This window comes from Anabas testudineus, chromosome 13 (genome assembly GCF_900324465.2).
Source record: "Anabas testudineus chromosome 13, fAnaTes1.2, whole genome shotgun sequence".
Taxonomy (NCBI): domain Eukaryota; kingdom Metazoa; phylum Chordata; class Actinopteri; order Anabantiformes; family Anabantidae; genus Anabas; species Anabas testudineus.
The window spans coordinates 18010293-18016292 of NC_046622.1; positions in this window are offsets into that span (position 1 = coordinate 18010293).

Genomic DNA, 6000 nt, shown 5'->3' on the forward strand with positions numbered 1-6000 from the left:
GAAAGGAGGGGCGGGAGGTGACAGAGGAAGGGGGGGTGGGTGGGTGGGGGTGCTCCTTTGGTTGGCTGTCTTGCCAGCGGAAACTGGCAGAGCGGCTTGAGCACTGTGGTGAACGGGCGGCCGGCAACAAAAGGGAAAGAGACGTGTGAAAAGTTCAGGCAAATGAAGACGCATTCAATGTTTTTGTCCGGCTCCCACCCTCCTGCCTTATTGTTGGCCATGTCAGCTATGGTGTGTCTGAGGGGGAGAAGAAGGGAGTGAATGAGGTCGTCAAAGAGTCCCCCCTCCACTTCACACACATTGACACACACACACACACACACACACACACACAGGCATGCACTCTCTCTCTACAGCTTGAAACAGCTGAGAGCAGGAGAGGGCGACAATAAGAGAAACAACACATTTGGAAAATGTCCCGTTTTTCTTGCATGCATGGGAAGGTGGAAGAGGCCTTTCAGGGAATATGTGTGTTTAAGTGTATGCATGTGTAGGTGTGTGTCTGCGAGAGGGAGAGAGTTGTGTGTGTGTGTGTGTGTGTGTGTGTGTGTGTGTGTGTGTGTGTGTGTGTGTGTGTGTGTGTGTGTGTGTGTGTGTGTGTGTGTGTGTGCCTAGTCTCTTTGGAGGAGGCTTTCTGTCTGCATTAAAAGTGCAGCGCGTCTGAGACACTGGGAGAGGGAGTGTGTGATTTTGTCCTCCAAGTCTTCCCCAGGCGTCCTTGAAGGAGACTTGCAGGGAATATCTGACTCTCTGTGTCTGCGGGTGTGTGTGTGTGTGTGTGTCACTGTGTGTTTGAGCCCTCACAGGCTTGGTTTACTACCGGAGGCTCGCCTCGTGGAGCAGCATTACAGGTGTTCCCTTCACAAATCAGGATGCTCGTGGAAGTAACAAAAAACACAACCTGGAGGGTGCAGAATTAGCCCAGGCTGATGAATGAGAAATGTTAGCACATCGAGCAGGTAAATAAAAGTAGAGATCCTTAGTCAGTGTGCTCGTGTTTCTGTGTGTGAGAACATGCATGTGGCGTTTGTTGCAGTCAGCGAGACAGTCACACCCACGTCTGACCTTGTTTCTCCGCCTGTCTACACATGCTATCGGCTGTGGGCAGTTCGATGTAGTGACAGAAAGCTACTTTTTCAAAAAAGGAGAAATATTTACATGTTTGAAGTAGCAAAAACACATGTAAACACACTCAGCTACAGGTAAAGCAGGTAAAACAGGTAAACGTCATCTCCAATCTGAAACACAACCAGCAAAGACTGTGGGTTTTAAAGAAATTGGGCGTAGGAGCCTTAACCCAAAGTCTGTGCAATCTGCTGATGAAGATGTTGCTGAAAGTTGAAAGTAAAGAGAGTCGGAGAAGTTTTTCTAGCAAATGAAGTTAATGTAGAATTCAGGGATTGTAACTATTTAATCAGAAAACTGAATGTGTAGCATAATGTAGCTGCTATTTACTTTGCTATTAAGCTGCAGGTGACGTGTCAGTTTTACGTTAAAGACCCAGTTACTGTATAAAGACTCTTCTGAACAACAACAGAACTACTTCTTGTTTCCATAGGAAGTCAACACGGGGAAAAGTAGCTGAGCCTTAACAGCCAAAACCCACAGTGATGAAAATGAAACCACTCTACTGAAATGCTTCCAGAAACAAACCTTGCTACAGACACAGACATATTGAAATTTGATGTCAACATACAGTATCTCAATGTATAGACCAACCAAAGAAAAGCGCCCGTCAAACTAAAAAGGTACACAGACCAACACTGCATGTTCTTTCCCTGCTTCCCCTGCAGCGGCTCACATGGGCGATAAGAATAAAAGGGTGTTTAAAGATAGCTGCCATAGAGTAGATAATATTCCAAATCTCTCAGACAATAACTCTTTGAGGGCATGTGGCCATTAAGAAACCATTTCGCCTTTTGTTGCATATGCTCCGCCATATTTCATTGAGATGCATATCTGTCTTTCACACTGTCTGTCTGCCTGCTCCGCTATTCTCTATTCAACAGTGACCCATTGCTCCCTGCCATACAATCCTTCACCTTTCTGGGCTTAAAAGTAATTACCACTTTAATTTGCTGTCCGCCTTTGTGCATGCCTGAGTGTATGTGTAACTGACTGGAGTGCTTGCTCTGTGTGTGTGTGTGTGTGTGTGTCTGTGTGTGTGTGTGTGTGTACGTATACTGTATGCATGCAGGAGGCACTGAAATGCATTTGCTTGTACAAATGTGAGTCCAACTGAAACAATGAGTTGATAATTAATGAAAATGAAGAGTGTTTATAGAGTAGCAGGTGTGAGGGTCGGCTGCATCGGTGTGTGGTGTGAATACGTGCATGTGTCGTTAGCCTTCATAATATATGCATTTAAATGTATATGTGAATATTCATATTATAAAATGGACATGTTCCAGATGATGTGTGCAAATAAATGTCTATGTTTGTGTGTGTGTGTGTGTGTGTGTGTGTGTGTGTGTGTGTGTTTTAATATGGTTGTGTGAGTGGCTGTTTACGTGTGTGTGTGTGTTTATGGTTATCCTCCCTTTGGCCCAATTACTCCAGAACCAAACCCCCTCTGCTTCCCTGCTTCCCCCTCTAAAATCCCTCACCCCTCTCACCTCACAGTCCCAGTGGTCGACCCCCAGAACGCCCCAACCTTCCAACCCCGCCCCGCAGCCCTGCGCAGCCAGATTGTCCATCACAATACACCCGACCCCTCATAGGACCTCTCCTGCCCCCCACTGTACCTTCTGCTCCTCTCATCTCCAGAAGTCCCTCTAAATCATCGCCACCGCTCCCACTTTGTTCCTCATCTACTGTCGTCTTGTCTTTCTCCTCCTTCATTTACCCCTTAAACTCCTCCTTTTGCCCCCCTCCTCCCACATATCCTCGCTCCTTGCTCCTCCATTCTTCCCCCTCTGCCCTCCCTGGTCCCAGGTGAGCTGACGACACAAGGAGAGCAGAAACACTCTGCGAATATTAATGGTTTGATCTGAATATTAATAAACCATGCATCTTAATGATCTCTAAAAAAACAAAGAGCCACAGTCAAGCGCTATACTGCCGGGACACACACACACACACACACACGCGGTAAGGCCTATGCAAACCTGTGTACGCACACACACACACACACACACACTGTGCTGAACTATCTGTCCTGCACTGTGTAGATTAGTTAAAACCGGTTCTTATCCTCCAACCTGCTGTTTAAATGCTGAGCATCACGTTCAAGACAAATGTGTTGTCCTTTTTTTTCCTCTCAGCAAATGAAGACACCTCTCGTTTCCCACGTCCTTCTCCTCTATCTCCTCCTGTTGCTCTCTTCATTTTCTTTTTATCTCCTTCTACTCGTTGAGTTCAGGCAGACCCCTCCCACTACCTCTCACGGTTGCCCCATTTCACCCCCCACCTCTTCCTCCTTACCCACATCCTCCCCCTCCGCCACTATCTCACCCTCTCTCACTCTATCACTTTCTCACTAGATTACCCCATCTCTCCCTCTCCCAGCCTCACCTACTCGATATTCCAGCCTTGTTCTCCTGCAGTCTCCAGCACAACTTTCTGACCCACTTCCTCTCTCCTCCCTGGCCCCCTGATCAAAGCCTGCAGGACGGCATCGCCTTGGGCAGTGGAGAGGGAGAACGCGAGATGGGGGGATGAAGGGATCCGAGTCAAGAGAAGAGAGGAAGAGACAGATAGAGAAGGGATAGAGCAGCACGAGAGAGTGGGGGAACAGAGAGATCACAAGGACGGGAAGAGGAGCCAGGTGCCCTCTCAGCCCAAGGACAAAAGCTCTTCCTGGCTGATCTCTCTCACTCACACACACACACACACACACACACACACACACACACACACACACACACAGTGCCGTCCTGTCAGTGCTGTCATTCCTGGTCATGTACGTTATGTGTGACGGCGGTATTGACATTAATGTGGTGTGATAAAAAAATATATATCTTTTTTTTTTCTGCATCCACCAAAACAGCTCAACTTTACAAGTGATGGCCATTAAAATTCAACAGGATGTTTAATAAATTACACTTTCAGATTACATGTTGTCCCATCTTGTTATTCTGTTTTGCATTCAGGCGTTGCACAGGTGAGTGCACTGACAATGTGTATCTGTATCTCAGCAGGTGTCAGTCAAACTCTCCTTATTAAGTCGTTTTGGTCTTTAAGAGTTATTTTCCTAAAACCAGAGAAAAATAAAATCTGCACGTCAAATCAGATTTGTTCTTATAAAATAAGTGTTTTACGACTTTTTTTCTTTCTTTTTTTTTTTTTTTTTGTAGTGTACAGTCATTATAATTTTAAGACTCTGTGCCTGGGATGTAAGGTCTGTTCATCCCAGTGGCCGTGTTGGTTGGGCAGCCGGGGCAGGTGGAAAGGATGGAGGAACACCAGCCCATTTGTACCCAGAGCGAGGTGGTGTGTACTTTAACATTCCCCGCGCATCCCGACAAAGAGCACTAATTATAAATAAATTAGGGACACGACACGGTGTGCCACAGGGGGACCAGACAGAGCAGTCACAGAATAGAGAGACTGATAGAGAGAGAAGAGGGTGTGTAAAAGAAACAGAGAGCAGTAGGAGGGAGGGAGGGAGAGGAGAAGACAGAGAAGAGCAGACAGGAGAGATTTGGCAATGACATAGAGGAGCAAGCAGGAGAAGAAAGTAGATAAGAAAATAGAGGAATGGAGCATGGGGAGGCCTGGGGATAAAGGAAGTGGAGGAGGGGAGTGTAAGCGAGTGGGTATACGAGGCCTGAGTCCTCAAAATACAGTTTGAACATACAACTGCTGCCAAAAAGCTGACAAGATTCTATCTAGATGACAGAGGCAGTGTAATATGTTTGAACAGCGATAGAAAACGGTGGCAGGGAAATTAACAACTAAAATGAAACAGAGGGAGAAAAAAAAAATTGACCCGATGTAAGACGAACTCTACAGGAAGAGCCAGACGGGAATAAATCCATCCTGCTCCACGTCGATTAGAGATGGATCCTGTTATTTTAGAAGTAAATAATACAAAACCTGATTAAATACATAGGACACAATAATCATAAAGTGGTGATATCTGTTGTACACACACTAGTAGTCAACACTCCCCACCTGTCACTCACGCTTATCTAAGATGACTTGTCAAGCAAGCAAGTGCATGTCAAGAGACTGCAGTCCATGTGTGTGTGTGTGTGTGTGTGTGTGTGGAGAGAGAGAGAATAGAGATCCGTTTCTGCTTCTTTGTGTCCGTGCGCACACAGGTCTGTGTTTGCAAGTGCTCACACCTCTGCTTGTTTGTGGCGCGGTGCGCGTTTAGCTCAGGCGCGCATGCCTGTGTGCGTGTGTGCAGGGAGAGAACCTTGCCGCTATCTAAATAGATCACACTTCAGAGTGTGCCACCGTTTCTCAGAAGCTGCCATCTCCACGCAGACAGACCAACACACGGGCAGGGAGGCAGACTGGGGAAGGGGTAGGGTGGTTTGGGGGGCGGGGGGGTGCAGGCTCAGCCGACTCGTTGCACTCAAGGTTATGTCCTGTCTGAAGTTGAGAACTGATGACTGTCACCGCAGCAGGAAAATGTGCCGGAGTTCAAGAGGAAAAATAACCGTCGTCTTTACTTGCGGGCATTTCTCCACGTGATGTGATGTGAATGTCTGAAATGATGGAGCAACAACCTGCCTGGACCATAAAGCCAGCCAGACATTTATCACCTCCGAACAACTGCTTTGTGTCTTTTGGTCAGGCTGAGGCTCAGAGCTGGGGGTCAGAGGTCAGCCGACTGCGACACAGACAGAGAAAGGTCGACTGACTGACCTGCGATTGGCCCCTGACATGGCAACCCCCCACTGACACCGGCGTAGCCATGGCTACTGAGCTGCAGACAAACATGATGTCAGTGTAAGACTTAGCAGGGGTGAGGTGGAGGAGAGAGGTCAAATAATAACTAATCCAAAATTCCCCTCAACACACACACACACACACACACACACAGTCACC